Here is a 10375-nt window from a genome sequence, read left to right as displayed (position 1 = left end):
TTTACATGACTGTCCCAGTCCTCTAAGCCGAGCGGAACTGTCTTTTTATTAGGATCGGAGTTAGTTTTCGTGTGTCGTATGAATAAATATCGTTGCAGGAAATTAAAATGATCCGTAAAACAAAATTGTGTCTTTGTGTCGTATGAACGAATCTGCACTAAAACTAAATTTAGATTGACATCGAATCATTTTGTCAAAACGAAAGTACGGTTGATATTCAAATGCGTTATTTTTCTCTTTTCGGTATATAGTTTTAGTATGTTGATGCCGCATTAACAAATATAAGTGTATATGAAGTGAAAGCACCAAAAATAAACAACGGTTGCGAAAGACACCTATAAACATAGCATATACTGTTAGATGAGCATAATATCCCTTTAAGCGTATTTAAAAAGGGCGAGATGTACTGTAGTTTATACTCGTTATGGTTTCATGTCATCGTACCTCAAAAAGTTAGAAAGTTCTGATGCGATGGTATGTATAAAACCGTTGAGTAATTAAATAGTAATTAAATTGAACGATTTTTGTAGATTGCTATTTAATTTTAATTTTTATTCAATAAAGTATTTTCTACACTTAAAAGTTTAACGGATAATATTTGACCAAGTGTGACGCTTAAAGATCCTTAAAATTGACCCCAACCCAAAGTGCTTTTACATTGAGACGATGATCCCAGTTTTGTTCATGATTTTTGCGATGGTTGTGTACGTGAGTCTCTTGATTATTGCAGTCGTGTTCTGAGAAAACGGGGCGTAATGCATGTGCGTAAAGTGTCGTCCCAGATTTATCAGTGACGACTTTTTCATTCCAACACATAGCCTTTGTGGTGTTTTTTATATCTAACCACTAAGCGTCTATAGAGATGATTCCATTCCATTTAAGCGTTTGTAGCGCTTTTTTCTAATCCCACCAAACTTTTTTTTCTATTTCCAACCTAGGATTAGAAGTGCTCTTTTTTATAACCAACAAACGCTTATTGTGCTTTTTTTATATTCCCACCAAGCGTTTCAGTTGCTTTTTCTCATTCCTACCAAGCGTCGTTTGAAGTTCCTTTTTTCTATTCCCACAAATCGTTTGTAGTTCTTTTTTTCTATTCCCACAAATCGTTTGTAGTGCTTTTTTCTATTCCCACCTAGCATTTGAAGTGATTTTTTTAATTCCCAACAAGCGTTTATTGTGCTTTTTCTATTCTTACCAAGCGTTTCAGGTGCTTGTTCTCATTCCAACCAAGAGTTCGGGGTGCCTTTTTTATAATCCCACCAAGCGTTTGTAGTGGGTTTTTTTTCTATTCACACTTGGCGTTTATAGTTCTTTATTCTATTTCGCAATTTAATAGTGTTTTTTTCTATTTCCACCAAGCGTTCTCGTTGCATTTTTTCTTATTTTCCCTCTGAACGTTTTTTTAAAGGAATTATTTATACGGCATAGACTTAATAATAATATTAAGTCTGTTAAATCTGTTTGTTTTTAAATGCTTACTAACCACGCATCTATAATTAATATTTAAGAGAAAGGCATCTAAGAAGTGCGTCATGAAATGCCTTACATTGCTAGATTTATACATCGGAAATATAGAGCTTAAGTGTAATAACAAGAATACACTGTAAGAAAAAAGAAAGAACGAAAAGAAACGAAAAGCGAAAGCGTGTACCAAACAGGGTCTTAAACCAATGTACATGTAAGGGACATTACTACAAATATATTCAGACTGTAATGTAAAATGCATATTACCGGTATACTTCAAAAAGAAAGCCACGCGTTGTTACAAAAATAGTCAACTTTTAGCTCAAGATCGCACTAGAGGCCTCATTTTTCATCAAATCTGATAAGGACCTTCAGGACCATCATGGCCCCTTTGTGTTTTATTTCAATCCTTTCTGTCTTCAAAGGCTTTGTAAGCATTGTGTGTACCTTTTACTGACTGCTTCTGATAATTGTAAATGCTTTAAGACCATGTAGATTCAACTTGTGTGCATGTTTAAACCCCAGTTGTGATGTGACAATGAAGTTGTGCATATGTTTTAGGAAACAAGTGTGGGAGTTTGAATTAATAAAACCCACGCTTTACGCCTTATCACCTAAGTACAACATAGTTAAATAAATGTTCACTCTAATATAACAACATTCTCAGATTTTTATACAGAAAGTGTGCCGTTTGTTCAAGCTAGCTTGGTTTTCGTTAGACTGTCATGCAAATTTACTTGGCCGCTGCAGGTTTGAATACATTCAAAGCAAATGCTGCAATAATTTGTTCATGTATCATACTGATACAGTAAAAGCTGATTTGAACTGCTTATGCAAATATTTGACATGCGACTGTTGCTTTGTCAGGTTTTCAAATTCATGTTTTATTTACTTATAATGACATTTGTCAACACCCAATAAAATAGTGGAGAAATCTCCCACCAATAGAATAATAGTTTTATAATTGACATAGAACATTTTTTTATTTCTTGGTATTGCATAAACAAGCGTTCTAGCACAGACATGTCGTGCTTTCTTTATACGTAATGCATTTCATCTCGAAGGATATCAAGGGCAGTTTGCGTTCAAATGTTTGGATATCGTACCTGAAAGCCAAAGAAGCACTACCGACATATTTGCTATAAATAACAAAGTCTGTCTTCCATCTTCTATCGAAAAGTAATGTTGTTAGAATATTCATTACAAAACGCAATTAGATATTAACGAATGTGTGAAAAGACTGCGTCTTCGTGAAATTCTTACATACCAAATTTCAATCAATGTCAATAGATTGCGTCTATCCAAGAACAAAAGTGTACAGTTTGAATATAACAAATATGTAATGGATGTTTCCTAGTTGTCTTATATTCTGCAAATACTGGCATTTGTATAACAATCGCTAGACATGCGATAAATTGTGCGCTATGCATTAATTTATACAATATGTAAACATGAATTGGAAAGGGTATATATAAATTTGCAATACAGTGCATAAAAACACTTCATCAAGGTCACTCACTGTAGGGGCTAAATAAATGGCTAAATCATGACGAAACTGTGTCAGATTGTTTTTCTTGACAATATAGGCAGAGTTTGAATCTGTGACTCGTGTATCCAAAAGCTAGGTCTCCAGGTCAAATCTTAGAATACCCTTCTCTAGATACCTCATTTGATAATAAATCTTAATAAACATGGTCATATTGGCATTTTTCACACAAAAAAGAAAACTCCATTTATTCATTCGAACATACAGCGGGAATTATTCTTAACCCTTTAAGCGTTGGAACCGAATTTTGAAGGCCTTTGCAAACAGTTTGAATCCAGATGAGACGCCACAGAACGTGGCGTCTCATCAAGATCCAAACTGTTAGCTATTCTGATAGTATTCTTTGTTTTTTTTTTAAGAAAATGCTAATTTTAGAAATTCACAAACGACATTTTAGCAGACGACAAATTACCCAGCATGCAAAGGGTTAAGATTTATATTGAACAATTACAAAGGTCGAGAAAGGTCCAAACAAGGGTTAAAGAGCTTCGCCGAACAAAACACGAACGTCCTTTTAACTAAGATACACAATTTCCGGTAATTACAAAAATTACACATGAATGGATTAACGAGGTTAACCTGTCATCTTTCACGTGTCAATACTACGCTCGAGATTTGGCCGTGTCCGAGTAGGATGCTAGATACATAAAACTGTCAACGAACGGGGATGATCTACTAGTCCAGTTGGCTGTCGCTATTAAAGGGGCCTTAACACGTTTTGGTTAATTGACAAAATATAAAAAGAGTTGTTTCAGATTGGCAAATTTTCGTTTTAGTTATGAAATTTGTGAGGAAACAGTAATGCTGAACAATAACCATGCTCTAAAATAGCCATTATATGCATCTTTAGACGATTTAAAACCTGAAAATTATCAAGCGTTGCAACGCGAAACGATTGAATAATTTGGAGAGTTCTGTTGTTGTCGTTATAGTTTGTGAAACTACAAGGATTACTTATATAAAGTATAAATTACATACTTCATTGTATAAGCACGGATGGCCGAGTGGTCTAAGTGGTAGACTTATACTCCAGGAATCCAGGGGTCAGTGGTTCGAGCCCTTTTTTTCTTTTTTAAATTTTAGTCTTGATTTTGTACTGGAGCTTTGAAGATCAAATGTTTAACTTCATCAATATAAAGCATTTAATGAAAAAATTCAATACATGGCAAACTCTGTGAAAAGGCCCTTTTAAGACGTTGAGCTTAACTGGTCCTATTATAACTGCTTTGACAGGGTGTGTATCTTGTATCGTCTATTAACCTGACACTGTGACAGGGTGTGTATCTTGTATCGTCTATTAACCTGACACTGTGACAGGGTGTGTATCTTGTATCGTCTATTAACCTGACACTGTGACAGGGTGTGTATCTTGTATCGTCTATTAACCTGACACTGTGACAGGGTGTGTATCTTGTATCGTCTATTAACCTGACACTGTGACAGGGTGTGTATCTTGTATCGTCTATTAACCTGACACTGTTCGTCACATTTTTCAATTATTACTTCTATCCACCGATACTCAACTTCACTATTACATTATTTTACTATACTTTGAGGAACTATGATCATAGACGGTTCTTATGGCCACAATTTAAATTAAACTCTCAAACAACAAAATATCCGTTGCCCATATTAACCATAGTATAAGCTTTTTTTTGGCAATATAACCTATTAACTTTTAGAACAATCACACAGGATAAAGAGGTTGATTTTATTGTAATTTTGTTCTCACAAATAAGTCGACGTTGAATATACTTATTGACTAGAGAACCTTAATTATGTTTTCTAAACATATACCATATGTTGCTCTGATATACATTAAATGTGTGCACCGGGGTACGTTGAAAGTGTGCACCTAATTCTCCTGAGTCTATTCACTTTGGTCTGCTGACTAAGCGCACATAGATCTGTTGAGTGATACGTTGATATGGTCAGTGTACACACTTGAATCGTGAACATGAGAGCATTTCAGTCTAGTAAGTTGGGTCATCCGAGTCTGGCATTTTCGTGAAATTAGTTTCATTGTCAAATGCACCTCAGTTTTGACCGTGTGCGGCATGATAGACAGGTGAGGGGACGAACTTTTTGAAATTATGTTGGGAGGAAGAAAGTTGGGTGGCGCATGTGAAGTTTGCCACTATTGCTGATAAAGCCATCGCCGCCTATATCCCATTTGAGTTAAGAGTATGTTGGAAAAACTGAACAGAAACAGTAACTGAACCAACTATAAAGTTAACTCGCGCATAATAAATATGTCATAGTATTTTTCCCAATAAACAATAATAAGTGTTTGTATTGTTCATTCAGTGACCATAATTGCTGCTATGATTGTTTTCGTGCAAAAATTGTTGGTGCTCTACAGTTCAAATTTTATCTTTGCATTGGTTTGTATCGAGCCTTGTATTTTTGTTGCAATGGGATTCCGTCTCTTTCCAAGGGTTTATATCGTCATTGATATGTTAATTAGTTTTGTTTAGATCGCCGTTAGTTTCATTTCTATGGTTGAGACGGTCACTTGCGTTGTACCTTATTATTGAATGCCTCGTTTGCGTCAGTTACAATGGTAACCAATCTTATGACATAGTTGCTATTATAAGCATTCTAATTTCTATGGCACCATGTGGTTCATAAGAACCAGCTTTGTGCAACAGTTATGAAGTATCAGTGTTCTACAACTGCTATGATTTCCTTACGTGCAACTGTTGGCATGGCTTCGGTTGCTGCAAAAACCGATGTGTTAACATTTACATAGCTATGTTTGATTAATTCGGTAACCATTCTCGTTATTACCCCCCCCCCCCTTTAGGTCCAGAGAACATTCTGTGTGCGTTAGTGATGAATGTGCCCCTTATTTGTCATAGTTACTGTAGTAACCGCTCTTATTCCTATAATTGTTTTGATTACAATTCTCTTTGCTTTTCCTCCAGGTGGCTTTAGAGCATTTACTTTTAGTATGTTCCATTAAGTATTAAGACTACGTTACAACCACGCGGTTTTATTTTATAACAGTTTATGCATCGAAATCTCAGTTAAACTGATAATATAGACACGTTAAAATCAAGTTTATAAAAGTTTGTCTGAACTAGAGCATGTAAACTTATGTATATTTGGGACAAAAAGTTTATTTCTGATTCAGGAGAGAGCCAGTATCATATCGACCAACGCGGTTTGTGGCTTTTTCCAACCTGGGGTCACTAGGGGTTACGCTGGGAGCCCTGACCCCTATGGCTCCATAACGACGCGGGGATCTGGCTGGGACCTTCATGAAGTCACTAAATAGTTACTCGTTCCCTGAATCATGACCGTCCGTGTACCAGGCCAAATAAAACACTTGGGATGACGTTGTATAAATAACAAAAAAATCATCGCATTGGGAACCTCCCATGTGGGATAACGGTTAACAATTCTCACACCAGCTAAATTGCAACCTCTGTGCATAGATTTGAATAACTGCGTACTTCTTACACATTCCTATTGTCATTATAAACCCCGTGTTGAGTAAATGCCTCAGAGGAGTAACCTCCAGTACACATTATAGACAAGAACTTGTGACAAGCCAAAAATGCAACATATACTGTAGGGTGGATTGAATAGGTGTTTCTTGGCTTTGTATATCCTAAATTTATCTCGATTTAAGACATATTGTATTGAAATCAAATAGACCCATACGTTATAATTATAATATTTTGATGTATTGCTTTTTATATTCGAGATTTGTGTATGGATAAATAATACTATTTACATGCTTAACAATTCTAACGCCAAAAAATGTCTGCAATTTTTAATTCAAAATATACTATTTAGTTTATATAAATATGTCATAGTTTTAAAGATAATATTGAATTGAACAAGTATGCTATGAATGATAAGTAATGATTAGTAGAAGGACTAAAATAAATAAAATAAAAATGTTTAATATACGTACATGTCACATTATACATGACAGAAATTGTGAATAATATTATTGTTATACTTTTCAAATAAAGATATACATAAATAGTGTATTTTTTCAATGTCTGCATGATCTTTTTTTTGTTTTCCTCAGAGTAACAAAATCGAGTTCTTCTCTTATTCCACTTAACCAAGAAAAAGGGTGAGTGTTACGTTCTTCGTGAAATTTAGATCAATAAAAACAACTTCGTGTTCAATAACACAAGTGTTTTCAAAAAGACGACAATGTGTTCAATATCTTAGATCATGTTCTATACCAAGATGCCGTCCAGTTTTAATACGAAACTTGTGGTTGGAACATCTGAACTTTGCAAATGTGTTCTATAGTACAATTTTGTGTAGAAGTATTTTAAGCGAAATATATTTTTCTGGTTCAATTAATGAATAATACATTATATATGTTTCACACCTAGACAAGTCGAACAAACTACCTGACCATTTTTGCGTGTTACAACAAATAAGGCGATCTTTTAAGAGTTGTAAAAATACATCAACACTACCAACATCCTGATAAATCCAGACATAACCAAAACAACGTCTTAACAACCATAAAAGACGTCTTTTGTTTGCTGGGTAGTCTCTTGTAACTCAAAATTGACCTGCAGCAATCATTGTGTTTTATGTTTTAATGTATTGATCTATCTATGCAATTATGCTGATGAGACTATAATAAACTAATATTCATATTATCCTTTACAAAGGCTGTTGTCTACAGAAGTGGTTCAATCTATAAACTACAATCTATAGTTTTCTTTGGTAATTGTTAGACAAAATATATCACAACACACATGCCAAAAACAGTTTTTGACTTAAGTGCAAACAATGATAGACAACACATCGCATTGTTATCTGTTTTTTATAATAGTATTTTAAGATCGAACAAGTATTTAACGTGCGGAATAGAAACTTTTATTAGTGTCTTTAGGGAAATATACACTGACAAAAGAACATTCACCAGAACACAGAACACACGGGACATCGCAGACAATACGGAAACAACAGGCATTCGACTTTGTTTATTGGAGAAATTGAACTAAAATGATCATGGTATTGTTACAGCTGATTCTAACACTTGCTTCAAGCTAGTTGTTTTATAGTTCAAGTTTTTTTATAAGAACATCGGCAAAATGCCTTTGACCATTTACATGCAAGTTATCAAATTGTAGTCAATGTGCATCTGTACAATATTAAAACATACATTACAGAGTTCAAACATAATGCACAAAAGGTATTGTATTAAAAACTAGGTAAGTAGAAACAAATAGTTAATACACAATATATTAACGGTTTCATACAATATTAATTTAATAAGCAGCAAATACGTCTAATCTGTCCTCATCGAGTTTAATTGTATCAGTTATAGTTGAAAAAAAAAATCAAATACAACTTATATGCTGAAATTCAATGTCCAAAAAGCTCCATAATTCTGTCAAAGCAGAAGACTAATTTTGGGGTAATCTTAATGTTATGTTTGAGTGTATAACAAAAATACATGTCAATGGATAAACATCGAAGACAAGTGTCAAAATCAAACAATTGAAAGACCACATGAAATATTTACCGGACATGAAAATACAGACTCATTGTCAACCACTTGACCTTCAAGCTTGAGTAGGGGGTTTACCTTTCCGCACATGGTATCGATGAGCAAAACATGTATTCAGGGCCGGATTAAGCTGTTTTGGGGCCCAAGGCTGCACAAGTTACATGGGGCCTCCTTACCTCTGGACCCTTCTTACTTGATACTACAACTACAAAGATCAGAAAACTTGCATTTGTACCCAGTTGACAGTTACATTATATATATAGCAAAACAAGTTATACAATGTATAACAATTTTATTAAATGAACTTAACATACATGTTACATTTTACAGATTCCAGCCTATAAGTCTCTTCTACGACACTTCAGCTGGCAAAGGTCATTGATCAGCTGTGTGACGTCTAGTTCTTGGAGGACTTGACATTCAATAGCCCCGATGCTGTCAACCTTTCCTGACTTATGGTGTTCCATCGATAGTTTTTTCACGCGTGAAAAATGATAAAATGACATACTACCTTGACAGTTATTAACTGGAATTGTTAAGTATATTTGTAGAGCGATGGCAACGTTTGGAAAAGTTTCTGTAGTTGACCTCCATCAAAGTTCAGCAGTTCACTCATGTGGGGGACGGTAAGGTCTTGGTCCGCTTCTTAGATGGCTTTGAACTGAACGAATTCGTCAACAGAAGACGATTCAGTGTCATCTGGATAAGATTCCAATAGATGTGTTGCACATTTCCGTAGATCATCCAATGTGAGAGACTAAAACTCTGTCATGAGTTTGTGAAGACCAGAATGTGCGCTCAACCGCTTGCGGAGATCAACAGTGAGACAATCAACTATGCTGTAGAATGTTTGGATTCGAAATTGGTCACATGCACTTAACTCCGAATTCGCATCTGGTGTCGTACTCTCGTCACGAAATAGTTTCCGCCGTTTCTTACGCTTTTAAATCGCATCCTTATATTCGTTTATTGCAACAAACGCTTTGGCCCTCTCTTCAATGTCGTCAAACGTGTCCTGATGTTGTAATGACCATACGGGCAAGTCGTATAATAAACAGAGAAACTAATGGTTATATACAGCAAAGAAAGAAAATAGATAGCATAGTTAATCAAAGCGAACTAAACGGTTACAATTCGATAAACATCGGGAAACTGGTGAAATCACACAGATTATACTGCAATCCCGAAAGATTCGTTAAATGGCGTAATAAAGAAAGATAATAGATTGGGAAACTGGCTGCAGCCTTGCTAGCCTAGCTCTTAATCCGGCCATGCATGTATTCCAACTTTCATGAAAATCCATCGAAGCTTGGTAATAATAAAATTATTGAGTGAAACAAACAAACTTTTAAAGGAAATTGAAGCTTAAGCATTTGACCTTCACATCGCACGTGGCCTTGACCTCGCGTCGGCGTTACTGCATGTCTTCTTAATGACAAGGGCTGTGAAAGGATTTTCATAAAAATGTGCAATAATGTTAAAGTAATTGAATAAAAAATAGTTCAACCAAGTTTTCTTGTAGAGGACACGAAAATTATGGGCAAAACGTTTGCCCTTAAAGTGACCTCGAACTTTCTCCGTCATGACTGACTCATAAAATTACCTTTAAACATATTTCACGTACATAATGTATTAATATTATGGTTAAATGGCACAACACCTCCCGCATCTTTATAGCTTTAAAACATTATGGAATGGCAACAAGTGTACGTTCCTTAGAATGCTAGTGCTAATGGTCGATTGCTAATAATCAATTTAATCCATTTTGTTCGGTGTATATCTTGAAAGCTGCTGTGTAAGTGGTATCTGCTTAGTACTTAATGCGTAGATGAATCTCACAACGGGGATGTGCTGGGCTCAAGAACCGT

Source organism: Dreissena polymorpha, chromosome 13 (assembly GCF_020536995.1).
Source record: "Dreissena polymorpha isolate Duluth1 chromosome 13, UMN_Dpol_1.0, whole genome shotgun sequence".
NCBI lineage: Eukaryota > Metazoa > Mollusca > Bivalvia > Myida > Dreissenidae > Dreissena > Dreissena polymorpha.
The sequence above is the reverse complement of the archived record's forward strand: the minus strand, read 5'-3'. Positions refer to the sequence as shown.